The 21,017-nt window shown below is 39.8% G+C and overlaps 1 protein-coding gene across 1 annotated transcript in view; it reads right to left on the minus strand.

Moving 5' to 3' along the window:
- The window catches only part of Greb1l (GREB1 like retinoic acid receptor coactivator), a 248,490-nt gene extending 228,388 nt beyond the window's left edge, over positions 1 to 20,102 (minus strand). Inside the window, 1 exon segment of the mRNA XM_048447985.3 lies at positions 20,009 to 20,102. The gene's annotated coding sequence lies outside the window, so the exon portion shown is untranslated.
- Between the last annotated feature and the right edge of the window lie 915 nt (positions 20,103 to 21,017).

Genomic DNA, 21,017 nt, shown 5'->3' on the forward strand with positions numbered 1-21,017 from the left:
TACCAAGCACCTATCTGCCCATCAGTTCGGTCGCTACTGGATTCCAGTCTTGTGTCTGGGAAACCTTGTGACTCAGATTTTCACTTCTAGTTTTCAATATATTAAAACCAATGGACAACAGGAAAAAAAAATCCTAAAGTCCTGACTGCTGACATGACTCTCTCCTAATGTATTTCCATAGCTGCGTAAGACAAGTAGAAGTTTCACTCCTCCCTTCTGTTGTGCCTCAGTTTCTTGATTCATAGAAAGAGTCAAGATTTCTACGATCAAGTTATCTCTTAGGCTCAAGGAACCATGCCACTTTTCCAGATACAGTCATATTCTGGCCTCCTAGCCAAAGAAAGAAAAAAAAAAAGAGGGGTGGGTTATCTTCCATCTCCTTTGTGGTTACTGCTGTTCCTGAAGGGCAGAGAGGGAAGCTGGAGAAAATTCCTGTGAATACCTCCCTTATCACCTCCAGGACTAGATGGAGCAATCAGGCAGTCAAGCAAGGGCTTCTACAAACAGGTCCTTCTTGGCCCCTCATCTGTGCTGAGATCTGAAGAATCCAAAAGCAGTGATGACATCATTCCTCTTCTCTGGAGCTACGGTTCAGTGAGGAGATGGGCTTTACTCCCAACCCCAATAGAGAACAGCTAGGTGCCAAACTATCTAGCCCCAATATAAGAAAAAAAAGTCAACTATATAAACTATTAGTAATTTGAATGACATCCAGCCCAACGTTTATTCCAAGCATAAATCTTCCACTAACCTCATGGAAATCGCAACTCACCAGTCTATTTTAATTTTTTAAGTCTCTTGTGACTGAATCATTTTGGTTTTGACTGGAACTAAAAGTCTGGTCTGTTAGACTATATGGTAGAAAGACTTACCAAGACTTTTTAAGAAGTGTAATACATATATTCTTTTTTAAAAGACCAGGCACAAATCTAACATAGAAGCCAAAGTCAACCTGTTCCGTAGGCAGCTGCGGCACCACTCAGCAAGTCTGCCAGGCCCTTCTCTACCCCAGTAAGCAGGCTACAGCACAAGATGCATGGAGTTCTCTGCAAAGCACAATTTGAAAAGCACTGCTTTAAAAGTAATTTGAATAAACCTTTACAGCTGCACATGCATCCCTTAAAGATGGTTGTCTTATCTTCTCGGAAATGTTAGCTGCTTAACTTTCTCCGTTTCCATTCACTTCTTTCCTGTCAGATCATCCAATCTAATCATTCTCCTCAAAAAACCATTTTTTTTTAAGCAAAACTACATCTGAACACAATTTTAACAGGCTGAGAATACAGCTTCTCTAACTACCTGGACACCAGGCCTAGTAAGCAAAAGTGAAAAGGGGAGCTGAGTGGGGCCTTTGAGGTCATAGGGTACAGAGAGGCAGAGATGAGAGAAAATAATGTTCTGGGTTGGGATACAGAAGGAAGATGAGGACCTTCTGACTCACTTGACCATTTCTCCAGACCCACGGCTTCTGTTCTACTTGGCAGATACTCCCTTCTCATTTCAAACCTGATCTTATCTCTATGAATATAGGGTTTTGGTTGGGACCAAATTAGTGGTGTGATCCAATCAGTACTAAAACTGCATCATTTCCATATTCTAGACATTGCCATAGGGGAAAACACACTGGATGAAGATGATAGATAAATCTGTGAAAAAACAGTTCTCTCTCAATGAGTCAACATCTTGACAATAGCAACCACATGAAGCACATCCCTGTGGGCTTTCAAATCTAAAGCCACTCCAAAGGACACCATATCTGCAGAAAATTAATCTTTTCTTTACTAGTTATCAAACTACAGGTAATGAGTACCCTGCTTGGACTGTAAAATTAACAGCATTTTCAAGGAAATGAAGTTCATGCATTAGGGCAACACATCTGTGAGAACCAATACTAAGAGATCACACTACTTGAATTTCCCTTCTACAAATAAGAATGCAAGCACATTGCTCCTTTACCTTATTTGGTTTTTCAGTCAAGAGGAGCAATTTTTAAAGACATTGCACTACAAACCTTTTTCTCTTAGGATGCTTCTTCACAGATCATATGAATGTTTACTAGAGTACTTTATAGGAGTGGGGATTTCACATATTTAGCACCTCTAAACTTTTGAATCTTGTCCTAAATTTTAACTTGTGTTATGAAGCTAAGGACTTTAAGACATAAAAACAAAACAAAACAAACAAACAAACAACAAAACCCCGATCTTACTAGAATTCAGGGTAATTGATTCAGACATTTTATTCCCATTATTTTCTCTTTTTACTTCATTTCAAAAGGAGATAATCTGAATTGCTCTAATCTGAAAAACAATAAGTGTAGCAAATACTTGACAATGAAAATGAAAAGCCTCTAAAAATCTGTTACCGTAGCAACAGCAAGAATGTGGAAGAATAAGAATACACTGTCAGGGCATCATTTCGGATTCCATAGATTTGAGGCCTAAATACAGTCAGCTTTCATTAGCTTTTTGTTTTTCCCAGCAGGTCCTTGGACTTTGAAACAAAACCTGAATGACAGCTATGAGCAATTCCAGCCTGGCTCCTGATTAGCTATGCCAAACAAAACAGCCCTCTGCAGTGTAAACTTTCCAGGCATCTGCAACCAAGCCTCAGGAGAGACTGCAATTCCTCAGTGAGACTTAAGGACTGTTAGAGGTTGGGGGTGAAGGGTAGCTAGGAGGGGGATGGGTGAAAAGGATCAGACCTTTCCCTCGAACTAGCTCCCCAAATTAAAGCAGGGGAGAAATAAAGAAAAACTGCTGCCGTGCTGCTGTAGGTTCTAACTCTGACTGATTCTTTAACCTAAAATATTCTACTCTAATTAACATTCATGATATCCATAACATCTGTGCTTCCAAACCAGTCATGCATTTAACCAGCAAGCAATCCTGAGACTTCTTAGACAGAATCAGAGAGTCAATAATCAATTAAAGATACTCCAGGAAGGAAGGGGGCAATATATGAATGGACAATGCTTCAAGTGGACTAAACAATTTTGTTGTTTCGTTTCTCTTTATTCATTTTTGCTAGATGTGGACCTAAAATTAATTGCACCAAAGGACACTGAACTGTTGCATGGGGTCCCATCTGCTACATCATTAGATCTCCAAGGAACTGACTAGTCAGCTTCCTTCTGAAGATCAGGCCCATAGTCCTGCAAAACCTAAAAAAGTACTTTATCCACACAAAAGAATTCAAGATTAGATTTCAAGGCAGTCGACTCCAATTGGATGCTTAATTTCTAAAGTTATAGGCCGTCACCGAGAAAGCTGGGGATACCTGCTCTGTAGTGCGAGGAGCCAGTTCAGCTGCAAGGAAGGGAGAGCTACACTAAATGACTGACTTAAAATCTACCAGCCATCCTATCACTTCAGAAGGGAAAAGTCATGATTTTTTTTTTTTTTTTTCGTGGCTACACAGCAAGATGATAGTACTGAAGTTAGCCTCATTTTCTGGAAAGCGACCATTAACTAGATTCTGATCTCTGCTATATATGCGATGAGCTACAAAATCTGTTGGCTGGCTTACTTGAAATCCTAGGAAAACAAAATCCCTTCTTCTAGTCAATAACCACCTCTTTAAAAAAGAGTTATGACGATTTAACAGGAGGGAAGCTTCAACGTCTAATTTGAAGATGTGACAGGGGGGGCCACAGACAACTGCACAGTCACAGCACGAAAACCTTACTCAGATTTAGTGTAGCTCTTTAAACCACCAAATGGAAAGTTCAAGTTCAGACAGAAGATTTGATTAGAAAAGCTTGTTAAAATCCACGTATCATTGAAAACTAGAGATGAGGAAAATTTCCATTTCTTAAAACAGATAATGCCAAACTGGAAAGCTTCATTCCCAATTATTTTATTCAATGTGTCTCTAGAAACCACCTCTCTATAGAAAACCTTTGGAACATTGTTACAATTGATGAAGACAGGATGGGAACCTCAGAACAACAGAAAGGACCCCAAACCTGCTTTGCAATCCCTAACCAAACCTGCTGATTCAGCACAAAGTAGCAGCAGAATTCTTATCTTTAAAAGGAACAACCTATTGTGTGCCGGGAACAAAGAGCCGTGCACAGGAAGTCAGCCAAATCTAAGCCAGATGGTCACTGATTCAAGTTTCATTCTCCCATCCCCCACTTGCCTTGACACTCCAGAAATGAATTCAGATAGCATTTCACTTACCAGGTGACATCTTTCCAATTACCCACATCCTCCACCTCAATGGTATCTAATGCTTGAAACAGAATGCCCTTATAAGTTGAGAAAGTGGCCAGCCCACAGTTACTGACAGTTACTGAAAATGAAATGACACTAACAAGCCATTCTCTGTTTCCTACACATGGCATGAAGTTCCACTGATGTAATAATTAAAAATGTCCACAGCAATCTGTTCTTCTCAATACAAAACAGAAAGAAAAAACTCCAGAGCACAGGTCCATAACAGACATTTGCGGCAGAGACTCAGCACTGGACCGCCACATTGCAAAGGGGTTATGCTTTGTAACCATAAATACTTACTACAATGACCAATAACAAGCTACCAATAAAAATCATTATAATAGGTATAAATGCTAATTTTAAATCTAATTAAGGAACATAAAAATTGTGTTACAAAGTATACGTTAAATTAGGCAGGCTTAGCTCCTGCAGAGTAGAACAGTGTGTCGTTTTGTTCATTTGTTTGTTTGTTTCTTTATCTAAAAAAGATGCAACTACATGAAAAAGTAAAAGTATAAGCATAGCACAGGACTTGAACAAGTATTATTCGTGTCCTGTATGTACCTGGGACAATGATGTCTCCTCCACAAGTGCTGTCCTTCAAATAGAGAAGAGACTGAATATACAATTCACTCCCTCTAACCCTAAGTTTGCAAGAGAAAAAGCTGTAGAAGCAAGAGAAAGGTTTGTGTCAGAAGGGAGCAGTACATGTAAGGATGGTGCTAACATTTCTACTCGCAAGGAAATACCTCAGCATATGCCACAGCAGCTCAGGGAAAACGGACCAAAAAAAAAAATGCTCACTGGTTTTGCTTACAAAATGATGCATCTGACTTCCATCCAAATGAATCTGTAACTGAGAATTCTACTATACACACATATTTCAAACCCCTATTGGTTACCAGAAAACTCAATCTTGAACTCAAAACAGTGATAATTAGAGTAAAATGTGAGGGATTGTGCCTCAAATCTGTAAACATTCAATGGAAGCCTGATTTTTAAAAATGTTCAACCCATTCCTTCATGCTAAAATTAGGTTAAGAATAAATGAATTCTTTTCTTTGAAAGGAATCCTTGGCTCTTTAGGGGTTGGCTTGGGAAATATTTACATTTATAGGGCTTACGTAAATTTTATTAACCAACAAATAACAATTCTTTCGCTAAACTTTATAATCCTTTTTATAATTACTTTGAAAACATCAATGCAGGAGTACATTTTATTGGCATACTGTAGTGTCACTCTCCCCAAATTAACATCTAGAAAGGTTGGGGTAGATCAAAGAGGTTTTTGGTCTATTTGTTTGTTTTTCTAACACAAGATAATCACATGCTAGAAGGATAATGACTGAAGACAAAAATGACTTCAAAATATGCAATCAACAGCGCCTGTTTTATTGTGGGCAAATAGAAAAGATTTTGAGACACAGACAGTACCTTCCATTAGAGGACATTCGTGGCGATGGATAAAAGCAAATCTCAGAATTTGCAATCTTGATTATTTGTCTCAGTGGAAAAAAAATGACCAGTGGAAACACTTTTTAAAAAAAAGTGTATAATTTATAATCACAGGATGAGACTAAGCTTTATTTATTGGATAAAATATATCCTAGATAACATACATAGCTCAGAGATGTGCACGTCACACATTATACCAATGTGCATATGCTGTCTGCAATAGCTTTCTTTGCATGTCTCCAATATAATTTTTTAAGATGTGTTTCTACCATTTGAAATATTACTATTTTTCTTTATATAATACTACAAAAATCACATCCAGCATCATTTTTAGCTATTGGTATATTTCTTTTAAAACATACACATTAATTTTTTCATTTAATTCTTAGAAATGCTATTAATGAGAGAAAATTGATAACCAATTAAGAATCTTTAAAAATAACCTTTTTCGGTGTAGGCTGTTTAATGTTTTTTCATTTCTCTCTCTCTCTTTCTTTCTTTCTTTCTTTCTTCCTTTCATCCTTCTTTCCTTCCTTTCTCTTTCTTTAGTATAAGACAGGATTTCAGTACTCATGAAAAAAAATGACTATTCATGTTAAAATTCTCTTTATTTTTTGAAATCATATTTGGGGTCCCTCAGATAAATTTACATTTAAATGAAGCATACACAAAGGCAGCTGACTGCCCTGACCATCACAGACACACTGATGCATTCAGAGACTCAGATTTCAGTCCTTAGCGGGAGAAAATTGGTGCTCACATAACTAGTTCTAACTAGACAACTTCACACACCAATTTCTTGAGATTTATGTGGCAATGCTTTACAAATTAAGAAAAAAATAAATCTAAGCATCTAAGCCAAAAGAGAATTCTACTTACAAAACCCAACTCAGACTTCTTGTGTACAAACCCAAGTTTTAATAAATCAAACTATACAAAAGAAGATTATATAATATAAGATAAAGTCTTGTAAACTAACCTCTAATATAATCTTTTTCTTTCCTTTTCTTCATCCTTTCTTTTCTTTTTCTTTCTTTCTTTTTTCTTTTTTTCTTTTTTTTGTGGTTTTTCAAGACAGGGCTTCTCTGTGTTAGCCTGGTTGTCCTGAAGCTCACTTTGTAAACCAGGCCTCGAACTCAGAGATCCACCTGCCTCTGCCTTTTATAAATAATTTTAAGACACTGTAAGAATTATATTTTGGGGTCAGGTGTGGCGTACACCTTTAATCCCAGCACTTGGGAGGCAGAGGCAGGAGGATCTCTGTGAGTTTAAGACCAAATCTGGTCTACAAAGCAAGTTCCAGGATAGCCGGAACTGTTACACAAAGAAACCTTGTCTCCTAAATAAATAAATAAATAAAATAAAACTATATTTTGGGACTGGAGAGGTGGCTTAGTGGTTTAGAAGCACTGGCTGCTCTTCCAGGGAGCCCATTCAATTCTCAGCACCCACATGGCAGCTCACAACTGTCTGTAACTACAGTTCCAGGGGGTTCAACACCCTCACACAGTCAAGAATGCAGACAAAATACCAATGCATATAAGATGAAAATTTTAAAAAAAAACTATAAAAGCTCATTATTTTCCTCATAATCTATTTGTATCATTAGAATACTGACATACAGAGTCACTACTCTACTATTCTGAAGGCTAAAATGAGTTTTCATTCATTTTCTTTCTAATTGATAATTCCATGTGTCTTAAACTTGCTAAGAAAATGGCATCTCAGCAGGAGCACATTTATTAAAATTGGTTTCTGTTCTATAATATAAGAGAAGGCTATAAACTGAATGTTGTTCACACCGATATTTCATGTCTCCTCCATCCCTTCTGGGTTGAAGAGGTGACTCAGTGTGAAAAGTATAAGGAACTGAGTTGAGACCCCAGCATTCACAGAACAGCCAGGCATAGTAGTGTGTGCCCCTAATCCTGGCACTGGGGAGGCAGAGGCAGGTAGATCCCTGGATGTCACGAGTCAGTCAGTCTATATGACTGATGAGTTCAAGATTCAGTGAAAGATCCTGCCTCTAGACAGACAGACAGACAGAGACAAACAGACAGACAGATGTAAAGATGGGATGGATGGATGTAGATGGATGGATGGATGGATGGATGGATGATGGATGGATAGAGGATGGATGGATGGATGGATGGATGGATGGATGGATGGATAGAGGATGGATGGATGGATGTTAAAGTGAATGAGTCTTAAGATGGAGCCTTAAACTCTGAATTCAATTTCTAGGCCCCACACGGTAGAAGAAAGGAACCCACTTCTTCTGACTTCCAAAACTGCTCCATCATATGTGCACACACCTACACATGTATACATATACCAGGCACACATACACATGTATAACCTATATCTACACAATACGTGTCATAGTTGAAGCATCTGTGAGGCACGACTGGAACATTGTCCCCTCCACCTCAGCATCACCCTGCAGCTTCAGATCTCACAACTGATCCCTCAGAAACAAGTTTAAAGCATCTTTTGGCTTAAATAAGAAAAGAATGGAAACAGACATTTAAACTCCATTAGGTTCCAGCTTTAATTAGATTCTTTTGTAATTTTGATGTTGGGGAACAGAACAAATACCCTTACATATTATGCTGTGTAATTTTTATTGCATTTATGATGGCTTGAGGAACATACTTCATATAAAATAAATCGGAATCTACAGAACCACAAGTCCCAGTACCACCTGTCATTTCTCAGGAAAGAGCTACTCTGTGTGCCCATCTCTCTCCTATACCCAGTCCAGGCACAGGAGCCTAATGAAGCCTTATTAACGTAAGTCTAGCACAATCTCCTTCCCAGTGGAGAATTCTATGATCACCACTGAATAACAACCTCTTGCTCAGTCAGAAAACTATAAAGATAAAATCATTTTTTAGGAAGTGATAAATTCATTTGAGAAAATAATTACTTCATACTCAAATGAAAACTAAGAGACAATTAGTTTGATATAATTATTGTTGGCTTAAAAAATCAGTACACACTATACACAGCCTTTAATCTAAGACAGAATTATGGTGTCTATAATATATGAACTTCAGGTACATATGGACTCAGATAATCTACTAGAAAGGATATCTGAAACAAGCCCACAATGATTTAATTTAGGAAGTTTTGTCAATTAAAATCCAATCAGCAATATGAATTGCAGCACTCGTTTAATATATGTATTGACAATATATAGAGAGACTATATATTGACTATATATAACTATATATAGTCACATTTTACACAGCATGTGACCATATATATGTGATTATATATAGTCACATTAAATATATAGCCACATTATATATAGTCACATTGCATATATATATAGTCACTACATATATATCACATTTTACAGAGCATTTCTGTCTGAAACTCTCCCTTCCTTGATTCTACTTCACTATGTGGTAGTGTCCTAGAAATACATGGCTTCAATTTTTTATTTTTGTTTTTGAGACAGGGTCTCTGTGTGTAGTCCTGGCTGTCCTGAAACTCACTATGTAGACCAGGCAGGCCTAGAACTCAGAGTTCTACCTGCCTGCCTCTGCCTCCTGAGTTCTGGGATTAAAGGAATGCATCACCACCACCCGGATTTCAACTATTATTTTTTTTAAAAAAGATATTTGCTGATAAGTTTAAAGTCTATATTACTTAAAGCAGACAAGCAAGTCACTAAATAAGCTTGAGAGTAAATTAAATATGTATAAGAATTACAGAAATAATTTTGCAAACTTTAAAAAAAGAGAGAAATAAATTTAATCTCTCTTCAATCTCATCCACAGAATTTTTGGATTTATTTTCCTTGCTACCAACCTTTATTCAAAAGATAATGTCTTTCAAAGGGCGTGCACCGTGGCCTGATATTCTGGGGAGGAGGACAAGACTTTTCTGCTCATCTGCCACCCTCCTTTCCTCCAGAGTTCTGTGGACAATGGCTTAGGTCTGAACCAAGTTTGTTTCAGGTCGGGAAGATGCGCAGTCATAGACTAAAGCCAGCAGTTCTCAACATTCGTCATTAAGAAATATTTATAGAGGGCTAACTATTTGTTCCAAGAGCTGTAGCTAGAGAGACAGGGAAAGAGACAGATATCTGCAGTTTGGGAGCCTTGGTTCAAGCTTGGTGAGTGAGCCCGAGGTTTGGTCCCTACTCCACAACCACATTACAGCTTTGCACTGCCTGTTTGCCCTGTTTGCCCTTAGTAGCACACACCTACTCCAACTTGTCTTCCTGGACACAGCAAAACACTGTAAGCCATAGTTACTGACATTCAGGTTTTAGAATCCAGCAGTCACAAAAATGCCAAGAGGACAACTTAAGGAAAGAAAACTGGCTCTGAAATCAACAGTCTGTCTCTCTGCAGACTAACGCTTACCAACAAGGAACTTGGGAAACAGTGTGTCTTCTTGAGTTTCCTTTTTTGTAACTTTAAAAATCAAAATTAGTCAGCCTATTTCACAGGTTATAAACAATGTATGTGCAATGTGTCAGACACTGGCCATTGGTTCTCATTAACCAAACCATAACTATGAAAGCTTGCTGAAAATTAGTATTCTATGAGAATACTAAGCAAAGAAGAGCAGAGGGGTCATAAAGTTCTTTCTGTGTTTTGTGAATATACAAATATTCTCTTTTCTTCTCCCTCCCTCTGTCCATACCCATGCTCTAAAACGACGGGCACACAACTATACTGTGCATTATGCTATTCCTAAGCAAATCCTGCTCTGAGGCACCAGTTCAGACAAGGCATACTACTAGCTCAAGAGTCTCTACAGAGGTATCAACCATTTAGAATATCTGATTTTACATTGAGTACAGGCAAGGCAGTAGTGGTGGCACACACCTGTAATCCCAGCACTCCAGAGGCAGAGGTGGGCGGATCTCTTGAGATTGAGGCTAGACTGGTCTACAGAGTGAGTTCCAGGACAGCCAGGGCTACAAGAGAAATGCTTGTATAGAAAGTCAAACAAAAAAAAAAAAAGAAAAGAAAAGAAAATGGAGAGATGACCTGGTGATTTAAAGACAGGCTGTTCTTGCAGAAGACCTGAGTGGGATTCCCAGGACCCACATGGTGGCTCACAACCACCTGTGGCTGCAATTCCAGATTTGATACCTTCTTCTTTTCCAGAACTAGGCATGTACATGTTACATATACATACACTGAGGCAAAATATTCACAAATAAACTACTTTTAAAATTTTTAAAGAGAATTCTATTTAAAATTTAAACATAATAAAACATAATTTCTCCAAATGTTTTTTGGGAAATCTTATAGTGTGGTTGTTGTACAGTTGTGTTTTTTGACATTAGCTATAATTTTGGCCCTAAGAAGACACGGGGAACATGCAGGGTAAAAGAGAAGGCTGAGCAGCTGGGTGAGCTGGAGACGCCACAAAAAAACCACAGTGCTGCTGTCTCTCGGCGGAAACCAGTCTCTGGCTTGTGACGTCCACTCACATTCCATTCAGAAATAAGAGAGAACCATCTCAAGTAGAGAGTGCCACAACATTTATATCACTTTTTAATCTTCAAGGGAGGTGGTAAACAAGATCAAATACATTGTACAAAATTCTCAAAGAACTACTAAAAATGCAAACAAAAAATATAATTTCCGAAGAGTACTTCAGTGGTAGAGTACTTGCCTGGCATAAGTGAGGCTCTTACTTCAAATCTCAGCACTGATAAAAAAAAAAAAAAAAAAAAAAAAAAGAGGTGACCTAACAAGAATCATTTTCTAAACTTTGGTCTCACCTTTTAATTTTTGGCTCAAGTAAAAAAGAGAATAAACTCAGATGAGCAGCAGTGATGCACACCTTTAATCCCAGCACTTGGGAGGCAGAGGCAGACGGATCTCTGTGAGTTCGAGGCCAGTTTGTCCTACAGAGTGAGTTCCAGGACAGCCAGGGCTACACAGAGAAACCCTGTCTCAAAAAAACAAAAAACAAACAAACTAGTAAAAAAGAATAAAAAAGAGAATAAAACTCGGTTTGTCTCAAGTTCTCTCAGCAAACAGAAAACCTGGGAAAAATTTTGTTTCATTGCTTTAATATAAATTTTAGAATAAAGTATCTGCCTAAGTTTTTCGGTGAGGAAACTGACATTTTGTTTTTTACTGATATTTTTAACATTTTAATATATATTAAAATCATCAAGTGGTACAACTTATTATGATTTGTTACTGAATTTCCAAACAAATGGAGCTAAGCATTTTTCATATTTACTGACTATTTCAAATTGTGATTCTGTAAGCAGTTAACCATATTATTTGCAAAATGTTCTGAAAGTATTACTGACGTTTTAAGGACTGAGGAGAGATGCCAGAGGTTAAGAGTATACACTGCTCTTGCAGAGGACCCAAATTTAGTTCCCAATACTCACATCAGGCAGCTCACAATTGCCTCTAAGTCCGGCTCCAAGGAAGCCAATGCCTCTCTAGGAAGGAGGGAGGGAGGGAGGGAGGGAGGGAGGGCGTGCAGACTGCACTGGTGAGATAGCTTAGTAAATAGAGGGTTGGTTGTGTAAACCCTAAGTCTTAGGACCTGAGAGACTGAGGATCTGCTAACATAGCCTCTGGCCTCCACGCCCATGCTGTGGCAGGCATGCACTCTTCACCCACACACAAAGATAATGATTTATTATCTTTAAAATTTATTTAAATTAAATAAAAATTTAAACTAAAACAAAAGGGAACAGACTTGGAGGGGTGGAGGCATGTCAAAATGTCAAAAGAGACATTTCCTTGGCTCTCTGATGCCAATTATAATCAATGAGGATAGTTTTTCAGTCCCCTAAATACACTATAAGGATGTATTGAATAAGCTTGGAGAAAACAGAGCAGTAGATTAAAGAAGTAATGCACCAGGTACTCTGCTCTTCACACTGTAGCCTGGAGTCGTGGCAACTTCCCATTATCCGTGCTGCAAAACTAGGTCTGTAGGGTGTTACGTTGAGGGATAATTCTAAGACTTTGATGTCCATAAAAAGCGCTTGGGTACAAGACACATTCAGAGGCTCCATTTCAGAAACATTTATTCAGTAAGGCGTGACTGCATTTCACAAGCAAAATGACAGGTGTTGATCCTGAAACACGGTGAATTTGGGGATATTTAATGTCCTTCCAAAAAATTTACAGAGTATGCACAGCAGAGAAGACAAAGAATTGAAGTCTACCTCTCCAAACTAATTTGCAAAGTCCCAAGGTGTCACCACTAAGGTGTTGCTTCTCAGTAATGCAACCCCAGGCTCACTTTCTACTCTTCCGTTTTCCTCTCCAGCACTTCACCATCTAAAGGAGTCACTCTATAACGCAGATGCTTTACTCTGTTTCCCTGGTTAAGCATTTTGCTCATCCAGCAAATGTAGAGAGCCACTTAACTCCACAGTGGTAACCCCACAATGAGAACAGGGTCTAGACAAAACTCAGGAGTTTTAACTCCGTCACAATAACACAGATGCAGCTTGAGGGATGCACAGATAGAGGCAGAGTTATCAATTCACAGATTCCTGGTCCATGCTAGAGTTTCCATGCTAGAGTTTCATTCAACAGACCACAGGGAGGAGCGAGGAAGGCTGGGATGTGGACTTCTTTTTCTCTTTTTCCTTTGGTTTGTCAAGACAGGGTTTCTCTGCGTAACAACCTTGGCTGTCCTGGAACTCACTGTGTAGGCCAGGCAGGCCTCAAACTCACAGAGACCCGCCTGCCTCTACCTCCCGAGTGCTGTGATTAAAGGTGTGAGCCACCATCGCCTGGCACGATGTGCATTTTTAATAAGAACCCACAGAGAAAGGTATGTGTTTTCAGAAGAATTGGTTCCATAATCTTTTGTACCTAAGCTATTTACTTAAATAAGCAAAAGGATTCTATTAGAGATATTTTCACTTAACATATTTAATACTACTTTCACAAATACTTACTGCTGACTGATTTTTTTTTTCCTTTTAACCTTGTGTTTACTTTCTTTCTAAACTTTTACTGGAAAAATAAATTTTATTTTTTTGTTTTGTTTTTTGAGGCTATAACTCTCCCCCTTTTTTCTTTTTTCTTTTTAAATTGATTTTATTGAGCTATATAGTTGTCTCTGCTTCCCTCCCTTCCTTTCCCCTTCTACCCTCTCCCATGCTCCCAATTACTTAGGAAATCTTGTCTTTTTCTACTTCCCATGTAGATTAGAACCATGTATGTTGTTGTCTAGGTTCTCTGAGATCATGACTTGTAGGCTGGTTTTCTAAATTTAATACTCTACTTTGTATATTTATTTATTTACTGTATGTGTACAGCACACACCTGTGGGTGCCACGGTTTATATGTAGAGGTCAGGGGACAACTTGCCAGAGTTGGTTCACTCCTTCCTCCATGAAGGTTCTGGTAAAAGAACTAGGTCATTAGGCGTGGCGGTAAGATGACCCACTGGACCATCTCTCCAGCCCTAAATTTTTACTCTAATTAATATTCGATGTTATAATTTTGCCATGTTTCTTTTGCGTTTGGCTAAAACCTTCCTGTTTCTTTGAAATGCAGTCTTGCTACCTAGCTCAGGCCGGCCTCCAGCTCCAGACCCTCCTGCCTCAGGCTCCCAAGTGCTCAGATTGCAGCTGTGCGCCACCACACCAGGCTTAATTATTTCTTTCCAACCAACTCCTAGGGGGGAAATTCCTGAAGAATTTAGTGCCCTCCAACAGAACTTACTTCTATACAGGACTTGTCCTTATTTATATGCCTCAGCAAGTAGTCAGTCACCACACGTCGCTCTCGAGCACTTAAAATGTGACCAGCAGAGTTGAGAAATGAAGTCTTTGCTTGAGGTGTTAATTCATGTTTAAATGGCTACCTATGGCCTGGGGTTACCGTCTTAGAGTAGGCAGTTTGATAAAGGCTTAATACATGATGCCAAATTGATCTCCAAAACAACCTGAATTTTTGCCTTCGCTTAGTAGAAGATAATAGCCAATTCTTTACCTAATTGGCAACACCAGGCTTTAATCTATTGAAGTTTTATTATTTGAACACTGGAAAATGCCTATAATCTCATTATGCTTTTCCATTATCATGTAACCAACAGCAGATTTCTTCTGTCACCATGAGCAATTGGTTACGAATATGTCTCCCCACATCGCTTGACCCAGGCTGGAAGTGATCTAGATTCCAGATTGGTTTGTTCAGTCAACTTTTTGTCATCAAAAATATTTAAGTTAACATGTGAACTTTGCGCTTTATCTGGACTGTCGAATGGTGTAGCCACAGCACCCACATTCCTAAAAAGCAACAGGTAGAGGAGCTGTCAAAGCCCTACCACCTTCAGACTTTCTTAACCACTAAGTTCAGCATTACAGCAATAATAAGGGTTACTATTTTACAGGTGTTCTGCTACCACACACATTAGTGTCTGGCCCATCAGTTGTCTAGTTTGTAATTCCTGTCTGAATGAGGTTTTAAGAGAGTAAATGACAAATAGGAGCTAATAGCAATAGCTACTTTTTATCCTGTGTTTAGTATGCAAAATGATTTTATGATTTTTTTTTCAGATCCGTTTACAACTAATATTTAGCTCATAGAACACTTTTTTGTGAATGTTGAAATTTCTTCCTCCCTAGAATAGTCGCTCAGCATTATACGGACTGTAAAATGCAGATTGGTAACTTTGCTTCCCAGAGCTTCTAACTCAGTAGTTTAGGGTGCACCCTTAGACTCCGCACCTAACTCCAAGCTCACTCGGTAGTTCAGGTTTTCTCAAAGCCTACAAGGAATGTTATACACTCCTAAAATGGTTGTCATGGTATATAATTTTGACAACCTAGTACAGACGCATGGGCCTTTTTCCCCTAAAATCAAGTCCACATTTATTTTCTCATGTCATCTTTACAGAAATCCTACGCGAGAAATCAGTAACTAAAGCAGTAATCGTTAACCCTACTTTCCAGAACAAAAATCAAGGAATTTCCTCATACAAGAGGTTAGAAGAATCAAAACAAAAAAGTGTCCTAACCTTCTACACAGAAACACAGCAGCACAAGCAGCGGTTCTGCTTCCAAACTGGTGCCATAAAAACAGAACCGCGTCCAGGAGTGGAGAAGGCGATCCAAGGCATGATTCCCTATAGCAAACATTTCTCAGGGTTTGATTGCTGGTCACTACAGCGTCTGCTGTAGGGACTACTGAAAACAGACAAAGTACAAGGAAAGGACACTGAGTTCTCTATCTGCTTTGTTATGTATAGACAGGACAGAAACCATACTCTGAGCAGTGTATGGCGGGATAAACATGGAGTTGAGTTGAAGTCATTATGCAACTTCACATCTGGACTTGGAGGAGTGGTCAGTCAGTCAAGAATGAGAGAAAAGGAAGCGTACACAATAGAACCCTCCTGGAGCTCAAGGCACAAAGAGCAGCTTCATCCACACTGGGTGTGTGTTTGCCAAAAATATCAGGCTGCTGGCGCTCCAGAACTTACAAGAGCATGCTTTCGTGTAGACTGAACTACCTTGACTACATAAGAACTCTAGTCAGGGCCACAGCCTCGTGATCCATCTGTTGCCTAAAGATAACCCGATTAGGTCATAAATTTTCTCTGTCTGTTTTTTTAGAAGTAATTCTAATTGAAAGAAAAAAGACCATAAATTGTGATCACAATTTCACTATTTATAAAAGAACCCTTCAAAGAAAAGGAGAGTACTGTTTTCACTTTAATAAAATATATATATATATATATATGATATTAGACATTAACTTTAATAGCAACTTTCCCCAAGATTAAAACCATAATAGTTGGTAAGCATAGGATGAAAACAGGAAAAAAAAACCCTATAATTGATCTGCAAAAGGTTATCTTGAAAGACTTAATGTACTCTTCACAAATGTTGTAACTGACTTCTATACATTCATATAATCAGTGCAAAGTCATGGAAGCACTGATGCTTCCATAACTCCATTTAGAAAACTACAGAAATATTGTAAAGGGAAACTATCCTCCCATGTGCAAGACCAAAGGAACAAATCAAGGGAGATGGGTGCAATTTTACTCTGACCAAATGCTAATAATTTAATTGCTACAAATCATCAGAAATTTGAAACTTTATCAATAAAAGAGAAAACATTCACAGGCATTTTCATGGGTTCTTCTTTTTTATTTTAACCTTTTAGAGAACTACCATTATAATCCGTTTTATAGATTAGAAAGCTAAATGATTAGAAAATAAGCTACTTTATCAGTATTCCCATTATATGTTATAGCTAGATTTGAACCCAGAATTTCTAACTTTGAATCCACCCATTTACAACCACACTGAAAAAAAAAAATCCTAAGTATGTTGAGAAGGGAAAAAAAGAGAGGTAAAGGAAGGAAAGGCTGAGAGGGAAGAGGAAGAGTGTTTACTTTACCATAAGGATGGTCATATTTTTTAATTACTTTAAAATCTCCAAAGAGAACATTAATTATGGGGCATGTGTTGCACAAAAATTTACAAAATTATTATAAATAATGAAACTGTTTTTAAATGTTTATAAAAATCCAGATTAAAATTTATCTGTAACATAAGTCATCTATAAAAAGATCTGTGTACACACCAAGACTTGGAAGAGACTGAGATGGCTACTGCCATTTTAGAATAATTTTGTTCTCGTTACTTAAGTTATGTGGGAGTTTTGATAGTAAATCAAGGTTATTTAAGTGTCTTTGAAAAATATTCTTCTCATTTATAATTTTAGCACACCAATCAAGCATTTTTAAGATTTTGCTGTAATTCATTTGTAGAATAAACCTTCATCTTAATAGCAATGATTTTGGCAACTACTACCTGCAGTATATATTTTGAATCTCTTAACTGAGGTTTTTCATGGTGATCAGAAAATTTTCCTGCTAAGAATATGAGTGTATACTTACATAGTAACAAAATATCATAGCTGTAAGGAGTATCTGTAGTCTAAATATTCTTGAGAGTTGCTAATTAAATCATCAAAACTCTTTGAGGTAAATGGGCTTTACTTCCATGTTAGCAAAAAGAAAAGTAACCATTTGGGAAGAGTGGTTTTCCTTAAAATAGCACCATGAATTTTGAAGAGAAATCTCTCTCCAAGGTGACATGCAAAAGTCCACTGAGCCCCAGAGTCAGCCTCCACCAACAGCAAAAACAGACGTTTTGTAAGACAGTCAGACCACTGTTCCAGAAACCTACTTCAAGCATCTCCTTTCTGAGTCTACCTCAGGAATATCCTTATCATTCCACTGTTTCGTTATCTACAGTCCAACGGGCTATTCTTAGGTAGGCTTAGAGCACCTTGACTCCTTTATAGAGCTTAGGAGCCAACAGAACTTAGAACTTAAGACAATAGACATGGACGGTAGAACTGAGGAGTCAGAAGGACCTGGAAAAACCACGTAGCAGTTTCTTTATTTAACTAAGCGGGCAGGAGCAGGAAAGCCTTCCCAAGGAAAGTATGGTGTGGTTAGTTCATGGCAAATCTAGGCCTATCTGAGATAAAGAAATCTTAAATTTGGCCTCCCTGGTGACATCTATCTTTAGGGTGTGTATGTGCATGTGTGTGGTGTGAGGAGACCTGGCCTAAGGTCTCAAAATCAAGCACCCTATTTCTGAGCTGTTATTTATGTTACGTCAATGGAGAACACAAAAGTTTACTTGGTGTTTTAGGAAAAAAAAAATTGTGGTGAACAAAGTACCTACTGTTTGCTCTGCTTCCTAGAGGTTCAAGGTGGAGGGAGACGAAGGTCACAAAGCCAGCATGAAGAAAAGGTGCCCTGCTTTGCACTTAACACTTGTTCCAAGACTTAGCTTTCTAACTGATTGTCAAGGTAATAAGTATCCACCACCAAACAAAACTTTATAGTCATCACAAGAGAACCTCAAATTGGTAATTGTTATCATTAATATGCATATCCATCTAGATGTGAGCAATCTTATATTCCATTTCTCTCCTCCTCTATTTCCATAACATTTTCATTTTACCAGAAATTTATACATATACATATGGAAGGAAGAGTTTAATTTCCACTGTATACTCTTTGATGTTGCTTGAAATTTGTTGTTTCCTAATTTCTATTTAGTTCTCAGTATTTATTAAAGTCTACATTTCCTTTTAAATTCATACTTATATGCATGTAACTTTTTATTATTCAGCGTAAGAATTATTTTTGTTTTCTCTTTTTAGTGAGTTTTCCGTACTGTATTTTCACCAAAGTTTTCAGAAAGGAAAAAAAACGATCACAGCAGTGATTAAATTAAAGCAGAATTTCGGGCTTTACCAGAACGCGACAGAGGAGCGAGCGGTTTTTAAGTCAGAAATTCAGTCAGCCTCTTTTGAACTGCATCATATTGCAAAGGCTCTTTTGAAACAGGACTTGGGGAGGATTTCTTGAGGGAGGCGGGATGGAGAATCTCACGGTTTCAAAAGTAGAAATCAAAAGTTGTTTTTTATTTTAGCCAGGAACACGGTTCTGGGCTAGGGTTTCTAGAAGAGAAAGGAACACGACGGAGGAGTCGCGCACCACGACTCAGTTGACGAAGCAGCCTTCCGGCACAGAGCCCTGTCCTGCATGTTTCCTGGGCTTGGCTTCAATGAGAAACTCAAGTGGTGAACCTATACAGATAATCTCCTTTTAATGAAACGCAGGAGGACTCCAGGAATCCACCGACTTAACACACCACCCACCTTCAACCTCCCTGATCAGGGCACACCTCACCTTGCTGTCTATTTTCACGGTCAGCTGTCAACGCAACCCTTTGTGTCTCATTCAGAATACGAGCAGTTCGGAAACGCTCTTAGAGAAATGAAAATGATGACCGGAAGACACACGTGTGACGAAGTGACATTTGGCGTGGACCCCAGCAAACGCCTGACCACGTCTGATCACTCTCAACTTTCCCAAGCCCAGCTCTACCCATCCTCGGCGCGGACACCTCCCCGGCTTGCTGTATGCCGTCCACCCAGTGCTCGGGACCCGCTAGCCGTCCCCTCGTGCTTGGGGAGCGGCCGGGACGCGCCCCCTCGCCGCAGCCTCTCTAGTCCCGCAGCTCACTGGCCACCTCCCTCCCGCCACAAAGGCAGCAGCGGAGCCGGGATGACAGGCCTGTGACCGCGGGCGGGCGGCGAAGCTAGGCAGCCAGGGACAGGGACCGGGATAGGGTTTCCTGCTGGCACAGGCGCCTGCCCAGCCGCACGACTCACTCCACACTCCCGCGCCGCCTCCTAGGTCGTCAGAAGAAAGTCCAGGCGACGCTGCCCTGAGCCTGCAAGGTGTCCAGCCCGCCAGAGGACAGGCCCTGGCCGCCACCGAGTGCCCTCGCCTCCCAGTACCCGCGAGTCCCGGCAGCAGCTCACCTGGCCCCGGCGGGAGCAAGGGCAGAGGGCCCGGGTGGTCTCTGCAGCCCCGGGCTCCGCGCTGCGCTCTGCTCCGAGGTGCTAGCGCCGCCGGTGGCTGGCGTCTCTGCGACAGGCCGCGGGCTACGCGCTCAGTTCCCGGGGGCGGAGCCAGGCGCCACAGCGGCCAGAGGCGGATTCCTCAGGTGCTGCCCCTCCCGCTCTCCCTCCTCCTCACTGGACCCTCCTGGCCTGAGCACCCGGTGTCCTTTTGGGCCTCCGAGCCTTCGGAGGGTCGGAAGTGCACTGTGCCAAATGCGCTCCCACGTGTGCTGTGGAGTCCTTCGTGCAGTCTTCAAGCCTGGGTCTGCAAACTTTAGCGCAAATTTGATGTGTGTGGCCACTCTGGGTAAGGAGGTAGTAGTGTGCTGGGGGTCTTCTGGGAAGAAGGATTGCCCCCTAGTGCTGCTGAAGAGTGTGATCAAGAAGCACAGTTGATTTTTTTCTCTGGATCCTAGTTTATTCAGAGTGCGTTCAAGTCACTGTGTGACTTCTTTGTCACTAAATAACAATTAAAAGTCCCTTTGCATGGGCAGTGATTGGTCAAAAGCTCTTGTCCTTTTGCATGAGGCATATAACGGGAAACAGACAAAACCAAACTCACTCCAAGTGGGTTCCAAGCCAGAATATGTCTGTACCTCTCGATGAGCACTCCCTGGAGTTCCAAGACACTGGCCCCTGACTCTCCTGTTGTGGTTCCCAGACCTTCAGGCTTGCCCTTCTCCTGCAAAACCTCCTACAGAGACCACAGGGAAGTTTCACCAAGGGCAGCCACTTCCAGCGGGTTTACTACAAGGACAAAAATTCTGGAGGGATTCTGTGGCCGGTTAGTGACAGATGTGGCTCCAATTTTCACAGTTCATGACCTCTTGTATTCAAAGCTGAATCTCATTTTCTTGAACTTTTGAAACTGTTGCCGGAGTCATTATGACCACACCTTCCAGTAAAAGCAGCTTCATCCTGGATGAGC

The sequence above is a fragment of the Myodes glareolus genome, chromosome 13 (assembly GCF_982192425.1).
Source record: "Myodes glareolus chromosome 13, mMyoGla1.1, whole genome shotgun sequence".
NCBI classification, from domain to species: Eukaryota; Metazoa; Chordata; class Mammalia; order Rodentia; family Cricetidae; genus Myodes; species Myodes glareolus.